Raw genomic sequence first — 20,734 nt, 5'->3', positions numbered from 1 at the left:
TTGTTTAAGGGGAGTTAGTTGTCATTGAGGGAAGTGTGTGATGCTGGGAGGGAGTGTTATTGGAGGAGAGTATGTATTTTTTAATGTTTTTATTTCACCTTTATTTAACCAGGTAGGCTAATTGAGAACAAGTTCTCATTTGCAACTGCGACCTGGTCAAGATAAAGCAAAGCAGTTCGACACATACAACAACACAGAGTTACACATGGAATAAACAAAACATACAATCAATAATACAGTGCAAAAATCTATATACAGCATGTGCAAAGGAGGCAGGATAAGAGAGGTAAGGCAATAAATAGGCCATGGTGGCAAAGTAATTACAATATAGCAATTAAACACTGGAATGGTAGAATGTACAGAAGATGAATGTGCAAGTAGAGATTCTGGGGTGCAAAGGAGCAAGGTAAATAAAGAAATACAGTATGGGGATGAGGTAGATTGGATGGGCTATTTACAGACGAGCTATGTCTGCAGTGATCTGTGAGATGCCCTGACAGCTGGTGCTTAAAGCTAGTGAGGGAGATAAGAGTCCAGCTTTAGTGATTTTTGCAGTTCGTTCCAGTCATTGGCAGCAGAGAACTGGAAGGAGAGGCGGCCAAAGAAAGAATTGGCTTTGGGGGTAACCAGTGAGATATACCTAATGGAGTGCGTGCTACGGGTGGGTGCTGCTATGGTGACCAGTGAGCTGAGATAAGGCGGGGCTTTACCTACCAGAGACTTGTAGATGACCTGGAGCCAGTGGGTTTGGCGATGAATATGAAGCGAGGGCCAGCCAACGAGAGCATACAGGTCGCAGTGGTGGGTAGTATATGGGGCTTTGGTGACAAAACGGATGGCACTGTGATAGACTGCATCCAATTTGTTGAGTAGAGTGTTGGAGGCTATTTTGTAAATGACATCGCCGAAGTCGAGGATCGGTAGGATGGTCAGTTTTACAAGGGTATGTTTGGCAGCATGAGTGAAGGATGCTTTGTTGCAAAATAGGAAGCCAATTCTAGATTTAATTTTGGATTGGAGATGTTTAATGTGAGTCTGGAAGGAGAGTTTAAAGTCTAGCCAGACACCTAGGTATTTGTAGTTGTCCACATATTCTAAGTCAGAACCGTCCAGAGTAGTGATGCTGGACGGGCGGGCAGGTGCGGGCATCGATCGGTTGAAGAGAATGCATTTAGTTTTACTAGCAGTTGGAGGCCACGGAAGGAGAGTTGTATGGCATTGAAGCTCATCTGGAGGTTAGTTAACACAGTGTCCAAAGAAGGGCCAGAGGTATACAGAATGATGTCGTCTGCGTAGAGGTGGATCAAAGAATCACCAGCAGCAAGAGCGACATCATTGATGTATACAGAGAAGTATCCCTGACATAGATACCATTGGGGGGTTGACTGTGTGAGTCGAGCCCATGCTGTGTCCCCATTGGCTGTATGGCTGGCCTGGGGTGTGATGGGAGGAGCACTATTAAGTTCCCTGTTGTTGGAATAGGTCACAGAGTCACGGCATTGTGTTCGCAATTAAGGGAACACAACAAATGGGGCAAGGGGCGCCAGTCCGCGGGAGAGGAGGACGAGACAAAGAGCGGGCGAGAGATGCAGCCCCACATAACTTAGCCCTGGACAAAGGCTCTGCGATAGCCCGGCGACACCGCAGCAACACTGTCCCACACACACACACCCCACACACAAACACATCCCCAATGGACAATCCCAAACTCCACACACAACATCCAATGAACATTCCCAACTACACACACACTTACCCAATCAACATTCCCAAACCCTGCAAAGATTCCACAAGAGGCCTTCTGTATGCTCCAGCTGCAGGCAGTGGACACAGACTTCATGCAACCCACACAACGAATGCAAACTCTAACACACATACAAACAAACAAATTAAGAATCTCATTCAAGTTTTTCGTGCATACGAAATGTCAAGTCATTGTCTGGGTATGCTCTCTCTGTCAAACTATAGAAACAGAGAGAGCAGTCCCACAGAAACCTTAGTTAGGGGGAGCATGTGGCATTTCTACGCTCATAATCTTCTTCCTGTTACAATCTGAAAAACAGTGTAAGTCTGGCTTTAACAGCCCTAATTCCATCAAAGCGCTGTGGACTGTATTCTGGTAAACAGGAACAATGGGCATTGATGGAGGGAGAGAGCGAGAGAGAGAGAGAGATCGCGAGAGAAGGGGGGTGGGCTGTCTCGCCTGCAGGACCAACTTCCAGGGCAAAGGGCACTTCCTCCCTGACAGACAGAGAGAGAGAGGTGTGTGTGGGGCTCTGGTTGGACGGCTCCCTCCCTAAGAAGATCACAGTCTCTATAACACCTAAACACACATTCTTCCAGCCCAGCTGACCTCATAAATAACACAAGTAGCCCTGAGCTCTCCAACAACCTCTTCAGTTAGTACCTGAACAAGCCTCCCAGGTTTTCCCCCATTCAGATGAACATGTTCAGCTCTCAGCACAAGAGATGACATGCTTTTTAATGTTCATCAGATAAAGGAGGGGGAAAGCTGGGAATACCTGCTCCCTCACAGTATCGCTCCAAGCTAAGACACACCTCCTCCTCCTTCTTGCTATCCATCACAGCTAAACACTTATCTGATTGCAGGAGCCCAAACACTTAACACTGACTAAACACACACACGGGTGTATATACACACAAACACATACACACAGTCCCCTTCTCGACACATAACTGTCACTCCAGTTAAGCTCAAACATTCAATACGTAAACACACAGTCACACAGACATACAGTCACACAGACACAAACACACAGTCACACAGACACAAACACACAGTCACACAGACACAAACACACAGTCACACAGACACAAACACACAGTCACACAGACACAAACACACAGTCACAAACACACAGTCACACAGACACAAACACACAGTCACACAGACACAAACACACAGTCACACAGACACAAACACACAGTCACACAGAGATGCACTTGACATATTGAGCTAGTAGGTGAAAGCCTGACAGGGTAGGCCTATTCGCGTGTGCACCTTGCCCTCTGTATGGACATAAACACACGGAGCACAACTCTCAGCTCCCATGGTAAAGTACACACACAGTTCTGTACATGCCTTGCTGTCATCACCTCAGACAGGCCACAGACAATTGAGCTGTCAGCATTATGTCAGCATTATGATTTAAGTTAATGATGAACATCACAAGATAAATATAGTAGCCATAGTGATAGAGAGAGTGGAGGATGGTTTAGTCTAGCAGGCTCTGTTTTGAGGAGCTGAAAGGACACTGGAGTCTGGACCCCTCCCCTGACCTCAGGGTCAACAGACAGGGGTTAGAGGGTAAAGGTCATGCTACTATCACAGTGTCTCGCTTCCCTCACACACAAAAACACAAAAGCATTCACACACACACATGCATTGCACGCACATCACAACATGACTCAAGTATCTTATATTAGCTGGGTCCCTCAAATAAACACATACACACTTTCACATGCTCACACTTGCATGGACACACACACACACACACACCACTCACAGGGGAAGACTGCTTTTGGATGTACGATACAGCGGATCATAAAAGATGACAGAATAACATGTAGGCAATACTACCAGGGAAAAGCCTGTGGAGCAACACCATTACAGAGTCAACATGCACTACATCAGGGATCATCAACTAGAATCATTACAGAGTCAACATGCACTACATCAGGGATCATCAACTAGAGTCATTACAGAGTCAACATGCACTACATCAGGGACCATCAACTAGAGTCATTACAGAGTCAACATGCACTACATCAGAGATCCGCAACTAGAGTCAACATGCACTACATCAGGGATCATCAACTAGAATCATTATAGAGTCAACATGCACTACATCAGGGATAGTCAACTAGAGTCATTACAGAGTCAACATGCACTACATCAGGGACCATCAACTAGAGGCATTACAGAGTCAACATGCACTACATCAGGGATCATCAACTAGAATCATTACAGAGTCAACATGCACTACATCAGGGATCATCAACTAGAGTCATTACAGAGTCAACATGCACTACATCAGGGACCATCAACTAGAGTCATTACAAAGTCAACATGCACTACATCAGGGATCATCAACTAGATTCATTACAGAGTCAACATGCACTACATCAGGGATCATCAACTAGATTCATTATAGAGTCAACATGCAATACATCAGGGATCCTCAACTAGAGTCATTACAGAGTCAACATGCACTACATCAGAGATCATCAACTAGAGTCAACATGCACTACATCAGGGATGATCAACTAGAGTCATTACAGGGTCAACATGCACTACATCAGGGATCATCAACTAGAGTCATTACAGAGTCAACATGCACTACATCAGGGACCATCAACTAGAGTCATTACAGAGTCAACATGCACTACATCAGGGATCATCAACTAGATTCATTACAGAGTCAACATGCACTACATCAGGGATCATCAACTAGAGTCATTACAGAGTCAACATGCACTACATCAGAGATCAGCAACTAGAGTCAACATGCACTACATCAGGGATGATCAACTAGAGTCATTACAGGGTCAACATGCACTACATCAGGGATCATCAACTAGAGTCATTACAGAGTCAACATGCACTACATCAGGGATCATCAACTAGAGTCATTACAGAGTCAACATGCACTACATCAGGGATCATCAACTAGAATCATTACAGAGTCAACATGCACTACATCAGGGATCATCAACTAGAGTCATTACAGAGTCAACATGCACTACATCAGGGACCATCAACTAGAGGCATTACAGAGTCAACATGCACTACATCAGGGATCATCAACTAGAGTCATTACAGAGTCAACATGCACTACATCAGGGATCATCAACTAGAGTCATTATAGGGTCAACATGCACTACATCAGGGATCATCAACTAGATTCATTATAGAGTCAACATGCAATACATCAGGGATCATCAACTAGAGTCATTACAGAGTCAACATGTACTACATCAGAGATCATCAACTAGAGTCAACATGCACTACATCAGGGATGATCAACTAGAGTCATTACAGGGTCAACATGCACTACATCAGGGATCATCAACTAGAGTCATTACAGAGTCAACATAAACTACATCAGAGATCATCAACTAGAGTCAACATGTACTACATCAGGGATCATCAACTAGAATCATTACAGAGTCAACATGTAATACATCAGGGATCATCAACAAGAGTCATTACAGAGTCAACATGCACTAGATCAGGAATCATCAACTAGAGTCATTACAGAGTCAACATGCACTACATCAGGGATCATCAACTAGAGTCATTACAGAGTCAACATGCACTACATCAGAGATTAGCAACTAGAGTCAGCATGCACTACATCAGGGATGATCAACTAGAGTCATTTTAGGGTCAACATGCAGTACATCAGGGATCAGCAACTAGAGTCAACATGCACTACATCAGGGATCAACAACAAGAGTTATTACAGAGTCAACATGCACTACATCAGGGATCAGCAACTAGAGTCAACATCCACTACTTCAGGGATCATCAACTAGAGTCATTACAGAGTCAACATGCACTAAATAAGAGATCATCAACTAGAGTCAACATGCACTACATCAGGGATGATCAACTAGAGTCATTACAGGGTCAACATGCACTACATCAGGGATCATCAACTAGAGTCATTACAGAGTCAACATGCACTACATCAGGGATCATCAACTAGATTCATTACAGAGTCAACATGCACTACATCAGGGATCATCAACTAGATTCATTACAGAGTCAACATGCACTACATCAGGGATCATCAACTAGATTCATTATAGAGTCAACATGCACTACATCAGGGATCATCAACTAGAGTCATTACAGAGTCAACATGCACTACATCAGAGATCATGTACTAGAGTCAACATGCGCTACATCAGGGGTGATCAACTAGAGTCATTACAGGGTCAACATGCACTACATCAGGGATCATCAACTAGAGTCACTAGAGAGTCAACATGCACTAAATTTGAGATCATCAACTAGAGTCATTACAGAGTCAACATGCACTAGATCAGGGATCATCAACTAGAGTCATTACAGAGTCAACATACACTACATCAGGGATCATCAACTAGAGTCATTACAGAGTCAACATGAACTACATCAGGGATCATCAACTAGAGTAATTACAGAGTCAACATGCACTACATCAGAGATTATCAACTAGAGTCAACATGCACTACATCAGGGATGATCAACTAGAGTCATGAAAGGGTCAACATGCACTACATCAGGGATGATCAACTAGAGTCATTATAGAGTCAACATGCACTATATCAGAGATCATCAACTAGAGTCATTACAGAGTCAACATGAACTACATCAGGGATCATCAACTAGAGTCATTACAGAGTCAACATGCACTACATCAGGGATCATCAACAAGAGTCATTACAGAGTCAACATGCACTACATCAGGGATCATCAACTAGAGTCATTACAGAGTCATCATGCACTACATCAGGGATCAGCAACTAGAGTCAACATGCACTACTTTAGGGATCATCAACTAGAGTCATTACAGAGTCAACATGCACTACATAAGAGATCATCAACTAGAGTCAACATGCACTACATCAGGGATCATCAACTAGAGTCATTACAGAGTCAACATGCACTACATCAGGGATCATCAACAAGAGCCATTACAGAGTCAACATGCACTACATCAGGGATCATCAACTAGAGTCATTACAGAGTCAACATGCACTACATCAGGAATCATCAACTAGAGTCAACATGCACTACTTCAGGGATCATAAACTAGAGTCATTACAGAGTCAACATGCACTACATCAGAGATCATCAACTAGAGTCATTATAGAGTCAACATGCACTACATCAGGGATCATCAACTGGAGTCATTACAGAGTCAACATGCACTACATCAGAGATCATCAACTAGAGTCATTATAGAGTCAACATGCACTACATCAGGGATCATCAACTAGAGTCATTACAGAGTCAACATGCACTACATCAGGGATCATCAACTAGAGTCATTACAGAATCAACATGCACTACATCAGAGATTAGCAACTAGAGTCAGCATGCACTACATCAGGGATGATCAACTAGAGTCATTTTAGGGTCAACATGCACTACATCAGGGATCATCAACTAGAGTCATTACAGAGTCAACATGCACTACATATGGGATCATCAACAAGAGTCATTACAGAGTCAACATGCACTACATCAGGGATCATCAACTAGAGTCAACATGCACTACTTCAGGGATCATCAACAAGAGTCATTACAGAGTCAACATGCACTACATCAGGGATCAGCAAATAGAGTCAACATGCACTACTTCAGGGATCATCAACTAGAGTGAACATGCACTACATCAGGGATCAACAACAAGAGTCATTACAGAGTCAACATGCACTACATCAGGGATCAGCAACTAGAGTCAACATGCACTACTTCAGGGATCATCAACTAGAGTCATTACAGAGTCAACATGCACTACATAAGAGATCATCAACTAGAGTCAACATGCACTACATCAGGGATGATCAACTAGAGTCATTACACGGTCAGCATGCACTACATCAGGGATGATCAACTAGAGTCATTTTAGGGTCAACATGCACTACATCAGGGATCATCAACTAGAGTCATTACAGAGTCAACATGCACTACATATGGGATCATCAACAAGAGTCATTACAGAGTCAACATGCACTACATCAGGGATCAGCAAATAGAGTCAACATGCACTACTTCAGGGATCATCAACTAGAGTGAACATGCACTACATCAGGGATCAACAACAAGAGTCATTACAGAGTCAACATGCACTACATCAGGGATCAGCAACTAGAGTCAACATGCACTACTTCAGGGATCATCAACTAGAGTCATTACAGAGTCAACATGGACTACATCAGGGATCATCAACAAGAGTCATTACAGAGTCAATATGCACTACATCAGGGATCATCAACTAGAGTCATTACAGAGTCAACATGCACTACATAAGAGATCATCAACTAGAGTCAACATGCACTACATCAGGGATGATCAACTAGAGTCATTACAGGGTCAACATGCACTACATCAGGGATCATCAACTAGAGTCATTACAGAGTCAACATGCACTACATCAGGGATCATCAACAAGAGTCATTACAGAGTCAACATGCACTACATCAGTGATCATCAACTAGAGTCATTACAGAGTCAACATGCACTGCATCAGGAATCATCAACTAGAGTCAACATGCACTACTTCAGGGATCATAAACTAGAGTCATTACAGAGTCAACATGCACTACATCAGAGATCATCAACTAGAGTCAACATGCACTACATCAGGGATGATCAACTAGAGTCATTACAGGGTCAACATGCACTACATCAGGGATCATCAACTAGAGTCATTATAGAGTCAACATGCACTACATCAGAGATCATCAACTAGAGTCATTATAGAGTCAACATGCACTACATCAGGGATCATCAACTGGAGTCATTACAGAGTCAACATGCACTACATCAGAGATTAGCAACTAGAGTCAGCATGCACTACATCAGGGATGATCAACTAGAGTCATTTTAGGGTCAACATGCACTACATCAGGGATCATCAACTAGAGTCATTACAGAGTCAACATGCACTACATATGGGATCATCAACAAGAGTCATTACAGAGTCAACATGCACTACATCAGGGATCATCAACTAGAGTCAACATGCACTACTTCAGGGATCATCAACAAGAGTCATTACAGAGTCAACATGCACTACATCAGGGATCAGCAAATAGAGTCAACATGCACTACTTCAGGGATCATCAACTAGAGTGAACATGCACTACATCAGGGATCAACAACAAGAGTCATTACAGAGTCAACATGTACTACATCAGGGATCAGCAAGTAGAGTCAACATGCACTACTTCAGGGATCATCAACTAGAGTCATTACAGAGTCAACATGCACTACATAAGAGATCATCAACTAGAGTCAACATGCACTACATCAGGGATGATCAACTAGAGTCATTACAGGGTCAACATGCACTACATCAGGGATCATCAACTAGAGTCATTATGGAGTCAACATGTACTACATCAGGGATCATCAACTAGAGTCATTACAGAGTCAACATGCACTACATCAGGGATCATCAACTAGATTCATTATAGAGTCAACATGCACTACATCAGGGATCATCAACTAGAGTCATTACAGAGTCAACATGCACTACATCAGAGATCATGTACTAGAGTCAACATGCACTACATCAGGGATGATCAACTAGAGTCATTACAGAGTCAACATGCACTACATCAGAGATTAGCAACTAGAGTCAGCATGCACTACATCAGGGATGATCAACTAGAGTCATTTTAGGGTCAACATGCATTACATCAGGGATCAGCAACTAGAGTCAACATGCACTACTTCAGGGATCATCAACTAGAGTGAACATGCACTACATCAGGGATCAACAACAAGAGTCATTACAGAGTCAACATGCACTACATCAGGGATCAGCAACTAGAGTCAACATGCACTACTTCAGGGATCATCAAATAGAGTCATTACAGAGTCAACATGCACTACATAAGAGATCATCAACTAGAGTCAACATGCACTACATCAGGGATGATCAACTAGAGTCATTACAGGGTCAACATGCACTACATCAGGGATCATCAACTAGAGTCATTACAGAGTCAACATGCACTACATCAGGGATCATCAACTAGATTCATTACAGAGTCAACATGCACTACATCAGGGATCATCAACTAGATTCATTACAGAGTCAACATGCACTACATCAGGGATCATCAACTAGATTCATTATAGAGTCAACATGCACTACATCAGGGATCATCAACTAGAGTTATTACAGAGTCAACATGCACTACATCAGAGATCATGTACTAGAGTCAACATGCACTACATCAGGGATGATCAACTAGAGTCATTACAGGGTCAACATGCACTACATCAGGGATCATCAACTAGAGTCACTAGAGAGTCAACATGCACTAAATTTGAGATAATCAACTCTAGTCATTACAGAGTCAACATGCACTACATCAGGGATCATCAACTAGAGTCAACATGCACTACTTCAGGGATCATCAACAAGAGTCATTACAGAGTCAACATGCACTACATCAGGGATCAGCAAATAGAGTCAACATGCACTACTTCAGGGATCATCAACTAGAGTGAACATGCACTACATCAGGGATCAACAACAAGAGTCATTACAGAGTCAACATGTACTACATCAGGGATCAGCAAGTAGAGTCAACATGCACTACTTCAGGGATCATCAACTAGAGTTATTACAGAGTCAACATGCACTACATAAGAGATCATCAACTAGAGTCAACATGCACTACATCAGGGATGATCAACTAGAGTCATTACAGGGTCAACATGCACTACATCAGGGATCATCAACTAGAGTCATTACAGAGTCAACATGTACTACATCAGGGATCATCAACTAGAGTCATTACAGAGTCAACATGCACTACATCAGGGATCATCAACTAGAGTCATTACAGAGTCAACATGCACTACATCAGGGATCATCAACTAGATGCATTATAGAGTCAACATGCACTACATCAGAGATCATGTACTAGAGTCAACATGCACTACATCAGGGATGATCAACTAGAGTCATTACAGAGTCAACATGCACTACATCAGAGATTAGCAACTAGAGTCAGCATGCACTACATCAGGGATGATCAACTAGAGTCATTTTAGGGTCAACATGCATTACATCAGGGATCAGCAACTAGAGTCAACATGCACTACTTCAGGGATCATCAACTAGAGTGAACATGCACTACATCAGGGATCATCAACTAGAGTCATTACAGAGTCAACATGAACTACATCAGGGATAATCAACTAGAGTAATTACAGAGTCAACATGCACTACATCAGAGATGATCAACTAGAGTCAACATGCACTACATCAGGGATCATCAACAAGAGTCATTACAGAGTCAACATGCACTACATCAGGGATCATCAACTAGAGTCAACATGCACTACTTCAGGGATCATCAACAAGAGTCATTACAGAGTCAACATGCACTACATCAGGGATCAGCAACTAGAGTCAACATGCACTACTTCAGGGATCATCAACTAGAGTGAACATGCACTACATCAGGGATCAACAACAAGAGTCATTACAGAGTCAACATGCACTACATAAGAGATCATCAACTAGAGTCAACATGCACTACATCAGGGATCATCAACTAGTGTCATTACAGAGTCAACATGAACTACATCAGGGATCATCAACTAGAGTAATTACAGAGTCAACATGCACTACATCAGAGATTATCAACTAGAGTCAACATGCACTACATCAGGGATGATCAACTAGAGTAATTACAGGGTCAACATGCACTACATCAGGGATCATCAACTAGAGTCATTACAGAGTCAACATGCACTACATCAGGGATCATCAACTAGATTCATTATAGAGTCAACATGCACTACATCAGGGATCATCAACTAGAGTTATTACAGAGTCAACATGCACTATATCAGAGATCATGTACTAGAGTCAACATGCACTACATCAGGGATGATCAACTAGAGTCATTACAGGGTCAACATGCACTACATCAGAGATCATCAACTAGAGTCACTAGAGAGTCAACATGCACTAAATTTGAGATAATCAACTCTAGTCATTACAGAGTCAACATGCACTAGATCAGGGATCATCAACTAGAGTCATAACAGAGTCAACATGCACTACATCAGGGATCATCAACTAGAGTCATTACAGAGTCAACATGAACTACATCAGGGATAATCAACTAGAGTAATTACAGAGTCAACATGCACTACATCAGAGATGATCAACTAGAGTCAACATGCACTACATCAGGGATCATCAACAAGAGTCATTACAGAGTCAACATGCACTACATCAGGGATTATCAACTAGAGTCAACATGCACTACTTCAGGGATCATCAACAAGAGTCATTACAGAGTCAACATGCACTACATCAGGGATCAGCAACTAGAGTCAACATGCACTACATCAGGGATGATCAACTAGAGTCATTACAGGGTGAACATGCACTACATCAGGGATCATCAACTAGAGTCATTACAGAGTCAACATGCACTACATCAGGGATCATCAACTCGATTCATTACAGAGTCAACATGCACTACATCAGGGATCATCAACTAGATTCATTACAGAGTCAACATGCACTACATCAGGGATCATCAACTAGATTCATTATAGAGTCAACATGCACTACATCAGGGATCATCAACTAGAGTTATTACAGAGTCAACATGCACTACATCAGAGATCATGTACTAGAGTCAACATGCACTACATCAGGGATGATCAACTAGAGTCATTACAGGGTCAACATGCACTACATCAGGGATCATCAACTAGAGTCACTAGAGAGTCAACATGCACTAAATTTGAGATAATCAACTCTAGTCATTACAGAGTCAACATGCACTAGATCAGGGATCATCAACTAGAGTCATTACAGAGTCAACATGCACTACATCAGGGATCATCAACTAGAGTCATTACAGAGTCAACATGAACTACATCAGGGATAATCAACTAGAGTAATTACAGAGTCAACATGCACTACATCAGAGATGATCAACTAGAGTCAACATGCACTACATCAGGGATCATCAACAAGAGTCATTACAGAGTCAACATGCACTACATCAGGGATCATCAACTAGAGTCAACATGCACTACTTCAGGGATCATCAACAAGAGTCATTACAGAGTCAACATGCACTACATCAGGGATCAGCAACTAGAGTCAACATGCACTACTTCAGGGATCATCAACTAGAGTGAACATGCACTACATCAGGGATCAACAACAAGAGGCATTACAGAGTCAACATGCACTACATAAGAGATCATCAACTAGAGTCAACATGCACTACATCAGGGATCATCAACTAGTGTCATTACAGAGTCAACATGAACTACATCAGGGATCATCAACTAGAGTAATTACAGAGTCAACATGCACTACATCAGAGATTATCAACTAGAGTCAACATGCACTACATCAGGGATGATCAACTAGAGTAATTACAGGGTCAACATGCACTACATCAGGGATCATCAACTAGAGTCATTACAGAGTCAACATGCACTACATCAGGGATCATCAACTAGATTCATTACAGAGTCAACATGCACTACATCAGGGATCATCAACTAGATTCATTACAGAGTCAACATGCACTACATCAGGGATCATCAACTAGATTCATTATAGAGTCAACATGCACTACATCAGGGATCATCAACTAGAGTTATTACAGAGTCAACATGCACTACATCAGAGATCATGTACTAGAGTCAACATGCACTACATCAGGGATGATCAACTAGAGTCATTACAGGGTCAACATGCACTACATCAGAGATCATCAACTAGAGTCACTAGAGAGTCAACATGCACTAAATTTGAGATAATCAACTCTAGTCATTACAGAGTCAACATGCACTAGATCAGGGATCATCAACTAGAGTCATTACAGAGTCAACATGCACTACATCAGGGATCATCAACTAGAGTCATTACAGAGTCAACATGAACTACATCAGGGATAATCAACTAGAGTAATTACAGAGTCAACATGCACTACATCAGAGATGATCAACTAGAGTCAACATGCACTACATCAGGGATCATCAACAAGAGTCATTACAGAGTCAACATGCACTACATCAGGGATCATCAACTAGAGTCAACATGCACTACTTCAGGGATCATCAACAAGAGTCATTACAGAGTCAACATGCACTACATCAGGGATCAGCAACTAGAGTCAACATGCACTACTTCAGGGATCATCAACTAGAGTGAACATGCACTACATCAGGGATCAACAACAAGAGTCATTACAGAGTCAACATGCACTACATAAGAGATCATCAACTAGAGTCAACATGCACTACATCAGGGATCATCAACTAGTGTCATTACAGAGTCAACATGAACTACATCAGGGATCATCAACTAGTGTCATTACAGAGTCAACATGAACTACATCAGGGATCATCAACTAGAGTAATTACAGAGTCAACACGCACTACATCAGAGATTATCAACTAGAGTCAACATGCACTACATCAGGGATGATCAACTAGAGTAATTACAGGGTCAACATGCACTACATCAGGGATGATCAACTAGAGTCATTATAGAGTCAACATGAACTACATCAGAGATCATCAACTAGAGTCATTACAGAGTCAACATGCACTACATCAGGGATCAGCAACTAGAGTCAACATGCACTACTTCAGGGATCCTCAACTAGAGTCATTACAGAGTCAACATGCACTACAGAAGAGATCATCAACTAGAGTCAACATGCACTACATCAGGGATCATCAACTAGAGTCATTACAGAGTCAACATGCACTACATCAGGGATCATCAACAAGAGTCATTACAGAGTCAACATGCACTACATCAGGGATCATCAACTAAAGTCATTACAGAGTCAACATGCACTACATCAGGAATCATCAACTAGAGTCAACATGCACTACTTCAGGGATCATAAACTAGAGTCATTACAGGGTCAACATGCACTACATCAGAGATCATCAACTAGAGTCAACATGCACTACATCAGGGATGATCAACTAGAGTCATTACAGGGTCAACATGCACTACATCAGGGATCATCAACTAGAGTCATTATAGAGTCAACATGCACTACATCAGAGATCATCAACTAGAGTCATTATAGAGTCAACATGCACTACATCAGGGATCATCAACTAGAGTCATTACAGAGTCAACATGCACTACATCAGGGATCATCAACTAGAGTCATTACAGAATCAACATGCACTACATCAGAGATTAGCAACTAGAGTCAGCATGCACTACATCAGGGATGATCAACTAGAGTCATTTTAGGGTCAACATGCACTACATCAGGGATCATCAACTAGAGTCATTACAGAGTCAACATGCACTACATATGGGATCATCAACAAGAGTCATTACAGAGTCAACATGCACTACATCAGGGATCATCAACTAGAGTCAACATGCACTACTTCAGGGATCATCAACAAGAGTCATTACAGAGTCAACATGAACTACATCAGGGATCAGCAACTAGAGTCAACATGCACTACTTCAGGGATCATCAACTAGAGTGAACATGCACTACATCAGGGATCAACAACAAGAGTCATTACAGAGTCAACATGCACTACATCAGGGATCAGCAACTAGAGTCAACATGCACTACTTCAGGGATCATCAACTAGAGTCATTACAGGGTCAACATGCACTACATCAGGGATGATCAACTAGAGTCATTACAGGGTCAACATGCACTACATCAGGGATCATCAACTAGAGTCATTACAGAGTCAACATGCACTACATCAGGGATCATCAACTAGATTCATTACAGAGTCAACATGCACTACATCAGGGATCATCAACTAGAGTCATTACAGAGTCAACATGAACTACATCAGGGATCATCAACTAGAGTAATTACAGAGTCAACATGCACTACATCAGAGATTATCAACTAGAGTCAACATGCACTACATCAGGGATGATCAACTAGAGTCATTACAGGGTCAACATGCACTACATCAGGGATGATCAACTAGAGTCATTACAGAGTCAACATGCACTACATCAGGGATCATCAACAAGAGTCATTACAGAGTCAACATGCACTACATCAGGGATCATCAACTAGAGTCATTACAGAGTCAACATGCACTACATCAGGGATCAGCAACTAGAGTCAACATGCACTACTTCAGGGATCATCAACTAGAGTCATTACAGAGTCAACATGCACTACAGAAGAGATCATCAACTAGAGTCAACATGCACTACATCAGGGATGATCAACTAGAGTCATTACAGGGTCAACATGCACTACATCAGGGATCATCAACTAGAGTCATTACAGAGTCAACATGCACTACATCAGGGATCATCAACAAGAGTCATTACAGAGTCAACATGCACTACATCAGGGATCATCAACTAGAGTCATTACAGAGTCAACATGCACTACATCAGGAATCATCAACTAGAGTCAACATGCACTACTTCAGGGATCATAAACTAGAGTCATTACAGAGTCAACATGAACTACATCAGGGATAATCAACTAGAGTAATTACAGAGTCAACATGCACTACATCAGAGATGATCAACTAGAGTCAACATGCACTACATCAGGGATCATCAACAAGAGTCATTACAGAGTCAACATGCACTACATCAGGGATCATCAACTAGAGTCAACATGCACTACTTCAGGGATCATCAACAAGAGTCATTACAGAGTCAACATGCACTACATCAGGGATCAGCAACTAGAGTCAACATGCACTACTTCAGGGATCATCAACTAGAGTGAACATGCACTACATCAGGGATCAACAACAAGAGTCATTACAGAGTCAACATGCACTACATAAGAGATCATCAACTAGAGTCAACATGCACTACATCAGGGATCATCAACTAGTGTCATTACAGAGTCAACATGAACTACATCAGGGATCATCAACTAGAGTAATTACAGAGTCAACATGCACTACATCAGAGATTATCAACTAGAGTCAACATGCACTACATCAGGGATGATCAACTAGAGTAATTACAGGGTCAACATGCACTACATCAGGGATGATCAACTAGAGTCATTATAGAGTCAACATGAACTACATCAGAGATCATCAACTAGAGTCATTACAGAGTCAACATGCACTACATCAGGGATCAGCAACTAGAGTCAACATGCACTACTTCAGGGATCATCAACTAGAGTCATTACAGAGTCAACATGCACTACAGAAGAGATCATCAACTAGAGTCAACATGCACTACATCAGGGATGATCAACTAGAGTCATTACAGGGTCAACATGCACTACATCAGGGATCATCAACTAGAGTCATTACAGAGTCAACATGCACTACATCAGGGATCATCAACAAGAGTCATTACAGAGTCAACATGCACTACATCAGGGATCATCAACTAAAGTCATTACAGAGTCAACATGCACTACATCAGGAATCATCAACTAGAGTCAACATGCACTACTTCAGGGATCATAAACTAGAGTCATTAATGGGTCAACATGCACTACATCAGAGATCATCAACTAGAGTCAACATGCACTACATCAGGGATGATCAACTAGAGTCATTACAGGGTCAACATGCACTACATCAGGGATCATCAACTAGAGTCATTATAGAGTCAACATGCACTACATCAGGGATCATCAACTGGAGTCATTACAGAGTCAACATGCACTACATCAGAGATCATCAACTAGAGTCATTATAGAGTCAACATGCACTACATCAGGGATCATCAACTAGAGTCATTACAGAGTCAACATGCACTACATCAGGGATCATCAACTAGAGTCATTACAGAATCAACATGCACTACATCAGAGATTAGCAACTAGAGTCAGCATGCACTACATCAGGGATGATCAACTAGAGTCATTTTAGGGTCAACATGCACTACATCAGGGATCAACAACAAGAGTCATTACAGAGTCAACATGCACTACATCAGGGATCAGCAACTAGAGTCAACATGCACTACTTCAGGGATCATCAACTAGAGTCATTACAGAGTCAACATGCACTACATAAGAGATCATCAACTAGAGTCAACATGCACTACATCAGGGATGATCAACTAGAGTCATTAGAGGGTCAACATGCACTACATCAGGGATCATCAACTAGAGTCATTACAGAGTCAACATGAACTACATCAGGGATCATCAACTAGAGTAATTACAGAGTCAACATGCACTACATCAGAGATTATCAACTAGAGTCAACATGCACTACATCAGGGATGATCAACTAGAGTCATTACAGGGTCAACATGCACTACATCAGGGATGATCAACTAGAGTCATTATAGAGTCAACATGAACTACATCAGAGATCATCAACTAGAGTCATTACAGAGTCAACATGCACTACATCAGGGATCATCAACTAGAGTCATTACAGAGTCAACATGCACTACATCAGGGATCATCAACAAGAGTCATTACAGAGTCAACATGCACTACATCAGGGATCATCAACTAGAGTCATTACAGAGTCAACATGCACTACATCAGGGATCAGCAACTAGAGTCAACATGCACTACTTCAGGGATCATCAACTAGAGTCATTACAGAGTCAACATGCACTACAGAAGAGATCATCAACTAGAGTCAACATGCACTACATCAGGGATGATCAACTAGAGTCATTACAGGGTCAACATGCACTACATCAGGGATCATAAACTAGAGTCATTACAGAGTCAACATGCACTACATCAGGGATCATCAACAAGAGTCATTACAGAGTCAACATGCACTACATCAGGGATCATCAACTAGAGTCATTACAGAGTCAACATGCACTACATCAGGAATCATCAACTAGAGTCAACATGCACTACTTCAGGGATCATAAACTAGAGTCATTACAGAGTCAACATGCACTACATCAGAGATCATCAACTAGAGTCAACATGCACTACATCAGGGATGATCAACTAGAGTCATTACAGGGTCAACATGCACTACATCAGGGATCATCAACTAGAGTCATTATAGAGTCAACATGCACTACATCAGAGATCATCAACTAGAGTCATTATAGAGTCAACATGCACTACATCAGGGATCATCAACTGGAGTCATTACAGAGTCAACATGCACTACATCAGAGATCATCAACTAGAGTCATTATAGAGTCAACATGCACTACATCAGGGATCATCAACTAGAGTCATTACAGAGTCAACATGCACTACATCAGGGATCATCAACTAGAGTCATTACAGAATCAACATGCACTACATCAGAGATTAGCAACTAGAGTCAGCATGCACTACATCAGGGATGATCAACTAGAGTCATTTTAGGGTCAACATGCACTACATCAGGGATCATCAACTAGAGTCATTACAGAGTCAACATGCACTACATATGGGATCATCAACAAGAGTCATTACAGAGTCAACATGCACTACATCAGGGATCATCAACTAGAGTCAACATGCACTACTTCAGGGATCATCAACTAAGAGTCATTACAGAGTCAACATGAACTACATCAGGGATCAGCAAATAGAGTCAACATGCACGACATTAGATTCAGGGATCATCAACTAGAGTGAACATGCACTACATCAGGGATCATCAACTAACAAGAGTCATTACAGAGTCAACATGCACTACATCAGGGATCATCAACTAGAGTCATTACAGGGTCAACATGCACTACATCAGGGATCATCAACTAGAGTCATTACAGAGTCAACATGCACTACATCAGGGATCATCAACTAGATTCATTACAGAGTCAACATGCACTACATCAGGGATCATCAACTAGAGTCAGCATGCACTACATCAGGGATGATCAACTAGAGTCAACATGCACTACATCAGGGATCATCAACTAGAGTCATTACAGAGTCAACATGCACTACATATGAGTCAAACATTCACTACATCAGGGATCATCAACTAGAGATCATCAACATCAACAAGAGTCATTACAGAGATCAAACTAGAGTCAACATGCACTACATCAGGGATCATCATGTACGAGAGTCAACATGCATTACATCAGGGATGATCAACTAGAGTCATTACAGGGTCAACATGCACTACATCAGGGATCATCAACTAGAGTCACTAGAGAGTCAACATGCACTAAATTTGAGATCATCAACTAGAGTCATTACAGAGTCAACATGCACTAGATCAGGGATCATCAACTAGAGTCATTACAGAGTTAACATGCACTACATCAGGGATCATCAACTAGAGTCATTACAGAGTCAACATGAACTACATCAGGGATCATCAACTAGAGTAATTACAGAGTCAACATGCACTACATCAGAGATTATCAACTAGAGTCATTATAGAGTCAACATGCACTACATCAGGGATCATTAAAAAGTCAACATGCACTACATCAGGGATCATCATTACAGAGTCAACATGCACTACATCAGGGATCATCAACTAGAGTCATTACAGAGTCAACATGCACTACATCAGGGATCAGCAACATAGAGTCAACATGCACTACATCAGGGATCTACTTCAGGGATCATCAACTAGAGTCATTACAGAGATCAACATGCACTACATCAGAGATCATTACAACTAGAGTCATCAACATGCACTACATCAGGGATGATCAACTAGAGTCATTACAGGGTCAACATGCACTACATCAGGGATCATCAACTAGAGTCATTACAGAGTCAACATGCACTACATCAGGAATCATCAACTAGAGTCATTACATGTCAACATGCACTACATCAGGGATCATCAACTAGAGTCATTACAGAGTCAACATGCACTACATCAGGGATCATCAACTAGAGTCATTACAGAGTCAACATGCACTACATCAGAGATCATCAACTAGAGTCAACATGCACTACATCAGGGATGATCAACTAGAGTCATTACAGAGTCAACATGCACTACATCAGAGATTAGCAACTAGAGTCAGCATGCACTACATCAGGGATGATCAACAAGAGTCATTACAGAGTCAACATGCACTACATCAGGGATCAG

The 20,734-nt window shown here is 41.7% G+C and overlaps 1 protein-coding gene across 1 annotated transcript in view; it reads right to left on the bottom strand.

Moving 5' to 3' along the window:
- Nucleotides 1–20,734, bottom strand: part of LOC139392746 (netrin-4-like) — a 60,813-nt gene that overhangs the window by 18,372 nt on the left and 21,707 nt on the right. The gene's annotated exons all lie outside the window — the stretch shown is intronic.

This window comes from Oncorhynchus clarkii, chromosome 33, assembly GCF_045791955.1.
Source record: "Oncorhynchus clarkii lewisi isolate Uvic-CL-2024 chromosome 33, UVic_Ocla_1.0, whole genome shotgun sequence".
In the NCBI taxonomy this organism is placed as follows: Eukaryota; Metazoa; Chordata; class Actinopteri; order Salmoniformes; family Salmonidae; genus Oncorhynchus; species Oncorhynchus clarkii.
This window is presented reverse-complemented; position numbering and strand designations above follow the sequence as displayed.